Here is a 9,958-nt window from a genome sequence, read left to right as displayed (position 1 = left end):
CTCCTTCTAGCGCCAACTGTTCCTGCAAGGATCCGACAACCCGGTTCCAAAGTCCAAAACTCGAGTATGCAATCCGTTAAGCTCCTATCGGCCAGACGAGAACCTACACAAAGAGAAGAGATTAGCTAACCCCGGGGTGATCCGGGGATAACCACTCCGATGACAGAGTCAGAAAGTGTTTATGAAAGAGAAGTAAGAGAATTAAGAGAGAGAAAAAGAATGAGAGAGAGAGAGTAATAAATGCTAACCTCATTAGTGAAGCTTAACCTACTATTTATAATAATCCTCATGACAGGTGGCTGCATGGCATGCAGACCTCCTTGCACCAAGTGTCAAATTACTGATGACACGTGCCAGTTGCTCACAAGCCGATATGTATGCCAATTTCACAATTACCGGTATGTCCGAGAGTAGGTGATAATCCGAACCCGACTAAGAAACCGGCCCATAACTCTTTGTCGGCCTAATATCAGTATCTCCCCATACATATAGTTTTACTCTTATTTCTTTGTTTGGTTTAGTTTATTTTTATTTATTGCTTTCATATTAGTTAAATATTATTGCTTTTAATCATGCTTTATTTAATTGCTTTTATTAGTTTAATTTTAATTATGCACGAGTAGTTTAATTCTAGGGTTGTGGGGATCCATGATTAATATGAAGGGATGATTTATTACAGTTGATTGTTAGTGTGTTGGGTTAAGTTCTCATTGATTAATTTAATGCTATGAAATTATATTAGCGCTGATTTAATTATATGATTTACGCAATATTGATTCGAGATTCAAGAGATAATAATTGATATTTAGACTTAGTTTCAATAGGCAGGTTAATTTATAAATTGTTAGGTCAAGATTTGAGAGATGCGATTTAATACCTGTAAATTAATTATGTGATTGTAATGCGTAGAGAAAGTCCTTTATGATCTGATTAATTGATGCATTGATGATTAATTATTGTGTTTTACCCTGGAATATTATTTATTGGTGAAGCTTTTCCCTGGGCTTTTATTTATTGTTTTCTCCCTACTTTATTTCCCCTTAGTTTAATTCGTCATATCTATAATTTAATTACTGGATAATTTAGATTATAATAATTTATTAGAAATAAAAGAACATTGTTTCCTTGTGGATTCGACCCTACTTCCCTATCTATTTTATTTAGAGGTTTTAGGAATTACTTTTGATTAGGTGATATGACTTTGTTTGTCAAGGACTGAGAGAGGGATTGTCCTTAACAGCTATATCCCTAGGTTCGAATGGCTTAGGGACCCATTCTTCCTTGCTGCTTGTGGCCTGAGCTTAGAAAAAGAAGAGGTGGGTGGCCGAATGAGTGTATTGTTGTGCATTTTTCATTTTATTTGTTTGTTTTCCTAACCATACGTTCGGCCTTTTTGCAGAGGAAGATATGTCTCAGCTAGATCTAAACAAGAAGCCCAATAACTCAGCATCTGCCTACCGTCAGATGATCCGACAGAAGAGCCGGATCTTTAAAATGGATCGGCTAGAGCATGTAAGCTCTCATACATCCATCAATTTGACTAAACTTAAATGTTTTGTTTTTATTAAATGTTGTGATTTTTAGACGAGAGATCTGTCAAGCCGCTTGTGCTGTCGACTTTAAACGAGAGGCCACCCAAGCAGTCATCTACTGGAGAGGGGCAGACGCCCCAAGTCCGATTCTTACCCCTCAACCGACGGAATGTCTCCTCCTGTCATGGCGGCCTTAAAGCATGCAAAGGAATCCAAGTCCTCCAAGGATAGGCCTCCTATCAGTGCTGCCGACTCTCCAGGCGGTCATTTTGTGAGGTGAAGGGATAAGCGTGTTAAAGACCTGGTTGTGATCCCAAGTACCAACGCATTTTCTCTTTGTCTTACCCTTTAGGTTTTAAGACGTATAACAAGTCGCCTAACTACTTTAAATCCATCCGGTCTATTGGCCGGATCTATGCTAATCTCTTACTAAATGTTGCATGTGCAAAAGCCCCTCAAACGCCGGATGTACAGCAGCTGGCAAAGAATATGCTCAGGGTCGTCTTTGCTAAGCTGCGAGACTCCATTAAGGGAGTCAGATCCCTTAACTTCAACGCCATACTGGCGTTCCTGGTCGAGGTAACCTACTTTAAAGTTAGATTTTTTCATGTCTTTGCTTAGCCTACTGCATACTAACAGTCTTATCTTTTTTCCAAATGCAGGCCCTATTGAGTGTGAACGGGCTTAAGCGAATGCTGTCGAAGGCCGCCCGTCTCGTGCTATCTTCTCAAATCTTTGTTGACAACCTCCACAATCTTAGCGAATGCTGTCGAAAATAACTTTACTTGAAGTCATCCTCAGTTGTTGCAATAGTATTCCGAAGAAAATTACCGAAGACCAACGCTTGTCGATCTTTAAAGCTCGCTTGAACTTTTCTTTAGCCAGTGCATCGGCGCTTCTGCTATTCGTGAACCAGTATGTCGCTGCTTTGCTGTTTATGAACCATTGCATTGGTGCCTTTGCGATGAGCCAACGTTTAGGCGCTTTAAGCTAAGTGATACGATTTTTTGTCAGGTCGATCATTTATTTGAGATTTTAATCAAACCGACTACTTAATCATGTTAAAATTGCTTATAGGGGCTAACTGACGTACCAAGGAACCCGAAAATTGCTGCACTAGGTCCGCATAATCTAATATGGGGGCCACACATTGTGTCGCCGCATCAGCGCCTACAAGAAGACTCTAGCGCCGCACTTTGCTTCTGTCGCCAGGCGACAGCCTTTTCATCTGGCGCTGGAGTCGGGTCTTCCCTATTTTTCCCTTGCTGCAGCTGTTCGTTGCTCATTTTTGCTTCGAACTTTGAACTTGGTCATTTCCTTTCAACCAAATCCGCTCAAATCCTTTGTAAATTAAAGCTCTTCATCTCTAATTTACTGATCCATGTAAGTTTACTCAAACTCATCTCATCTTTGAATAATTTCATGTGTCATAGTCGCGATTTTTTTGAAAAAACTTGCTGGGATGCACCTGCATTTATATTTTTGACTATATGACTTTGCTCATCTCTTTCTTTAGGGTTGACCTAAGGCTTAGTGTTTCTTGACTCATTGACTTGACATAACTCAAGGTATAAAACTTGACTTAATGATGACTCACTTCGTGTGACTCGTGTGTGCATAGTGTTGACTCAATGTGATAACACGACATGGCTCAATATTTACATGACTCGTGTGTGCATTGTAATGTGATCGTGTGACTCAAAAATGCAAAAAAGCAAAATTTTTGTGGAGCGTACCAACTTTCTCCTGAAAAAGAAAGACGCGAAAAAAGAAAGAGTTGAAGTTTTTTGAAAGTGCACGTTGAATGAGCTTAATCCGTTAACGTTATCTCTCATAGTACAAGGATTGTAACATCTTAGACTACCCTAGTTGACTTGATAATAAAAGTATTTAGGTGACTTAGGCGCGGAGGCTAAGTACTTCATACTTTGTGATGCATTAATGATTGATGTTGATATGACAAAGCATGCTTCAGCGTTGTGTTAAGATTTCATGACAAAGGGTCCCTAAGGGAAGTATATTTTGGTCATGTATTTGTGATGTGTGTGATAGTGACACTAAAGTTAGGCCGCAAGGGCTAAGAGTGTGGAATAATATATTGAATAGAGTCAGATGGTGGTGACTCTTAGGCTAGGTAAGCTAATGATGTAGGGATCAAGCCCCTAAGTCTAGCTCTAAATGAATAGGGATGAACACAGGGGATCCCTTGATATGATCATGGTGTGAGTATGTGAATGTGAATATGAATGCATTTTTATTACGGCCGCACCTCGATGTGAGGTTGCCTACGTATCCGTTAAAATCAGGCCGAACGTAGCTCTAGCCGAACCTCGCACAATGTGTATACCTCAAAAAGGTCTTTTGAAGGGTTGTAACGTGGTTAGGCTAAAGGTTAAAGAAGACTGGGATAAAGGCTCAAGACCCTCGATAAGCCCCCAAGGTGTGCAACCTTGCATTTGAATCTTTGTATTCTTGAGTTTTCTCACTTTTGAGCTTCATTTTTTTTTGGGAAATTCTCAATGGTGAACTCTACTTTCTCCATTTTACAAGTGTTAAACATTCTTAAAATTAATTATCAATGGTAAACCTCATTAGAATTAATAATCAAATGGTAACCTTAATTATAGTATAACCTGATTATTTAACCATGGTTAACACTTTAAAAAACTTTTTTAAAAAAATTCTGAAATTCCATTGCTGCCCTTATTTACTTCCCTTCAACCAATTATGTCAAATCAAACATAAACCCATTATCTCCCTCATTCAGATTTCGTAGAATTCGAATGTTGGGTTCATCAAATCCTTCATTTTAGAGCTCAAAATTTGCATACTCGTGGGAAAAAATTGTTGGGTTAAAAATATCGAGTGTTAGCACATTGTTTTGGAGGTGACAGATTCTTCTAGAGTGAATTTTAGGGCAATTTTTTAGAGAATTGGGGGAATTTAGTGCGACTAAATTGCGCAATTTGGGGCATAATTCTGGATTGTTAAGCATCAAAGCGAAGAAAAAGTGCGATCTTTGTTGCAAATTTATCAACTTGATCTTGAATCAAAGTCAGGTATGTATTTTTATGCTTAAAATTGCACCATGCCCTGTTTTATGGTTTTGTATGGTTGATGTTTGTATATACTGCTACTTATGCTTGTTTATTGTCAAATCTAGACTGTACATTGATAAACTCTTTTATTTCATGTTGTATATGTGTTAATTTTATGCAGTTGTTGTGAAAATGGTTGTATAGTTTGGTTGTTAATCTTATTTAAGTGTTGTTTTTGTTTGTGTTTGTGATTGATGCAGAATGGCTGATAATATAGTGTTACAATTTCAATTTCTTGGTGTTGATGTGACTATTTTGGTTGAGGATATTGATAAGGTTAATCTAATAGACCTAATTACTGAGTATTGGGAGAAGGCAAAGGCAAACAATATTGAAACCCTTAATCACCCCACATTCCAATATGTGTACAAGATGAAGCATGTGTCACTTCAAAATGATAATAATTTGATGAAAATGTTTACAAATATGCCAGAAAAAAAAGAGATTTACTTATGGGTTGGGTGTGGATCAAAAGACAGTAAAGTTGTAGCTTTTGCTAGGTCTTTGATTAAGGGTAAGCAACAAATTGAAGCATCTGAAGTTAGTAAGGAGAAAATGATTGAGCCTGTAGCTGTTAGTCCTCTAGTTATTGAGCCTAATAAGAAACTAATAACTAGGAAGAGAAAGATTTAGGAAGCAGAAGTAATTGTAGAAGCTGCCGTTGTGAGTAAGGAAGAGTTTAATAGGCATGTGAGTACATTGGGCAATACACAAGGGATAGTTGAACCAAAAGTTCTTAATTATGATCCTGATGAAACATGGCCTGAAATGGAATAGAGATTAGAAGAAGAGGGTTTAGGTAGAGGTAGAGGTAGAGGTAGAGTGAGAAGGAGGGGCAGTGTGAGAGGGAGGGGCAGTGTGAGAGGGAGAGGCAGAGGGAGAGGGAGGGGAAGAGGGAGAGGAAATTAATTGGAGAACTGGTTCAATATTTCCCCAACACCTTGGGAAGGTGAACAGCCTGAGCAACCTGGTGAAAGCCAACACCTAGAACCTCAATACATACCCCCAGAAAATTTGATCATCCAAGACACACAACCAGAGCAACCTTCCCAACACATTGTACCCCCTGTTCAGAATGTAGGAGGATTTGGTGCTAGTAATAACAATGAATCTTCTAAGTCATCTAGGGTCTTAACCTATTTCCAAAGGAGGGTTCCTAGAACTAGTGCTAGAAGAAAAGGTATTGTTTTTAGTAGTAGTACAAGTGGTGGTGAGAGTGATGTGAACATTATGCAGCCTAGTGAGAATAGATTAAGAGATGGTAGTGAGAATTTTAGAGCTGATGTAAGTTTGGGTGAAGATACTGCTAACACAACCTTGATAGTGTATGAAGCTGATGATGATGATGATGGTGAATATAAGTTCAATCCAAATGAGCAGTCTGAGGATGTTGGTGATGGTGAGGATAGTGAGGGTTTTAGTGATGATGAAGAGCAGTTTAAGGATGAATATGGACCTATTGTTGAGGATTCTTTTGATCCATTTGAGGAAGCAGATTTTGTGTGTGAGGATGACCAGGATGATTATTTGAGTAAGCTGTATAACAATGGGGAAGTTTACAAGGATGAGGGGTTTGGTAAAATAGTTCTCAAGGAGTGGCAGCTTTTTATTGATAAACAACACCTTAGAGATGTTGTTAGGGATTATTGTATACAGTGTGGGTTTGTCGTTGTTGTTGATTATGCTAGCACTAAAAGATATACAGTAAGATGCTCAGACATTCACTGTAACTGGAGGGTGCATGCATCAATTTTGCCAGATAACACCACATGGGCAATCAAAAAGCTTACTTCTCCAGAGCATACTTGCCAGGGACTTGAGTCTAGGAATCCAATGGTGAATGTAAGCTGGGGTACTAGAGTGTTGATGGATGATATTAGGGCAAACAATGATATCCCAGCTAAGTCCTTGAATGAGTTGTTGTGGAAGAGATATGGTGTTGACATGGCACAGAGCACACTGTACAGAGTTAGGTCATAAGCTTTAATAGAAATCCATGGTGGACTTTATGAGTCATACAAGTACTTGCCAATGTACTGTGATATCATTAGGGAGCTCAACCTAAATTATGTTGCTCATGTTGTTTGGACTAGAACTGAACCTGAAAGGCCTCTACAGTTTAGCAGCATCTTCATTGCATTTCAAGTTGCATTGGATGGGTTGAAAGCAGGGTTCAGAAGCTTGATTGGAGTAGATGGGGCACACCTTAAAGGCAATTATGGTGGTGTGTTGCTCTCTGCAGTAGCCATGGATGAAAATAATGAGATTTTTCCAGTTGCATAGGCAATTGTGGGAGTAGAAAATGTTGACAGCTGGAAATTCTTTCTTTGGCACCTGAAGAAAGCTTTACAAGATTCTGGAAGAGGAGATGAATGGTGCATACTTTATGACAGACAAAAGGTAACAATGCTACATTGGTTCAATGATATGTGTGTTTGATCATGATGCTAATATTATTGCTTGTGCTTTGTGTATAGGGTATTGATCCGGCTTTAACTGAAATTTGGCCTAAGGTGGGGAGGAGGTACTGTTGCAAGCATTTAGTTAAAAACTTCAAAGGCCAATTTCCTGGCTTGCTTATGTTTCAGCTATTTTGGAAAGTTGCTGGGGCATACAACCCTTTTACATTCAAGAAAGCCATGAAAGCTTTACAGAAGGCAAATCCACTTGCCTTGGTTTATCTTGTAGAACTAGGCCCACAGTAAACTTGGACAAAGCATGCATTCAATCCAGCCACCAAGAATGACATCAACAAATCAATCTTTGTAGAAAGCTTCAATTCTACTCTAGGGGTGGATAGATACAGACTTGTGTTGACCTTGCTTGAAGGTAACATTATTGATAAAAAAATGGTTAATTTTGAAAATATAACAAATGCTAATATATATTATGTACCTTGTATGTAGGTATAAGGAGGTTAACTATGGTAAGAATGGTAACTAGGAGGGAAGCTTGTGAGACATGGGTTGGTGATTTTTGCCCTAACATAATGAAAAGAATTCATGTTATCAGGATTGAGTCTAGGTCATGTAAATGCTTAAAATCTGGTGATTGATTATTTGAAGTATTAGATGGCAGATCTGTGCTTGCTGTGAACCTAAAGGACAAAACATGTGTGTGTAATGCATGGCAATTATCTAGATTTCCTTGCAAACAAGAAATGAGGGCAATTTTGCACTCACATGATGACCCAAGGAACTATATAAGTGAGTGGTACTCAGTGCAAAGGTACAAGCTCACCTATGCACACAACATCGAAGTGATACCAGGCCTAGAGCAATGGCCTGACAACACATAAGAAGAGATTGGACCACCACCAATGAAGAGAGGGATCGGAAGGCCTGCTAGGAATAGAAGGAGAGAAGAAGGGGAGAAGGCTAAGGGGAAAAGGTCTAAGACTGTGAAATGTAGCAAGTGCCAACAATTTGGGCACAATGCACAAACATGTCAAGGTGGAATCACTCGGAAAGAAAAGGCCAAAACTGGACAAACCCCAAAGCAAGCCAAAACTGGAGCAACCTCAAAGAATCCTCCAAAGACAAGGAAAGGAGTCAGTCTAAGCCAACCTGAGCCAACTATTGTAGCATCTCCATCACAGCCACTAAGACATTCACCTAGGACCAGGGCAAAGTCAAGAGTTTCAGCATCACAACCTTGTTAAATTCAAGCATTTGGAAGTTTAATTGTAATGTATGGCTGTTTTTTTTGTAGTCAAACAATTTTAGGTAGCCAAATCCTTCCATGAACCTTTTTATTTTGGTTGTTTTTTGAACAAGTATGGTTTAAGCATAATATATCTGTTTATGTTCAATTAATTGAACAAGTTATCCTGTGTTATTATTGCACTATTATATCTGTTTATGTTCAATTATTTGTGCTGTGAGTTTTGGTTCAAAGTGGATAATCTAGCATTAGTTCTTGAACACTTTAAGCATAATCAAATAACAATCTGTTGAAAAATAACTTGCTTTTATTCATGAAAATGCAGTACATAATTTCATCTTTGTTCTAACATACCCCCACCGTCATAACACCTTAATCACTCCTTAGAAACTACAAATAAAAGCACAAAATACATTATCAGGGCAACCTTCACAATCAATTTGATAAATTTCAACAGCTCATCAACCCTATCAATTACACCCAAAACAGTACCAGTAGACTCTACCTCCATTTCCTCCCCAACCCTAATTATATCCCCTTCCTTCAACCAGGCAAAGAAATTGCAGCTTTTGCACTTGAAGAACAGCCTTCATGGGTTTCTAGTTGTCTCTGATATCATAACAGCAGCAATTTGGGGAGGAGAACAGTCACACCAAGTATGCTTCACCCACGCAATGCTATCATCCATGGTGATTGCCTTCCTACTAGTAGACGAGCGACTATTCCTCATCGAAAGTAGTGGAAATTGGGGGGTAATTGCTGGCAGACAAAGAGAATTGAAGAAATTGAAAATTAGGGTTCATACAAATTGGGGGAAATTGGGGGAAATTAGGGGAAAAGATATAGAATGTGGGAGGGGAGAATCTTTTAGGAGGGAATTAGAGATATAATTTTAGAGGGAAATCTTATTTTTAGGGATAAGTTAGTAATTACAGCTGTACTTAACCACACTAGTTAAATAATCAGGTTATATTATAATTAAGGTTACCATTTGATTATTAATTCTAATTGAGGTTTACCATTGATAATTAATTTTAAGATTGTTTACCACTTGTAAAATGGAGAAAGTGGAGTTCAACATTGAGAATTTCCCTTTTTTTAATTATATTTTGCTCTCTATTTTGCTTTAGCATTTTTTTTTGTAAGTGTGGGCAATCCCGATCATAGCGGTCTATCATCACTTGGCATTCATGTTTCTCAGGAACTGTACCGAGCACTCGATAAGAGATGCAATCTAAGACGTGTTCATATCAAAGACATGTTCATGTCAAAGACATTGGAAAACTTGCCCTTTTGTACACTTTTATTTATTTTTTGCTATTTTAATCTTTTGAAGTCACTCAGGCTTTTTAAAATTGCATAAATTGCACACAGTCCCATCCCAAGGTTAAATAGTTGTGGATTAAAGAAAGAAAGGTCTATTGTTAGACGAGGCTCAAAGTGGTTTATCAAGAAATGATCTATATCTAAAAGGGTGAAGTTGATATGATCGGCTATAAGGGGTGCCTCAAATCATTGGTATACCTTGTGCTTAGTTCGACATGGTTTGTTTGTTTGTTTGTTTTTTTTAAATGCGATGTAATGAAATGATCATTTGCAGGAAAATAAATGCTCATTTTATTATAGGAAAAGAAAGAATGATCTTACAAAATAAATCTAGGGGGA

This window comes from Chenopodium quinoa, unplaced genomic scaffold (assembly GCF_001683475.1).
Source record: "Chenopodium quinoa cultivar QQ74 unplaced genomic scaffold, ASM168347v1, whole genome shotgun sequence".
Lineage (NCBI taxonomy): Eukaryota > Viridiplantae > Streptophyta > Magnoliopsida > Caryophyllales > Amaranthaceae > Chenopodium > Chenopodium quinoa.
This window is presented reverse-complemented; position numbering follows the sequence as displayed.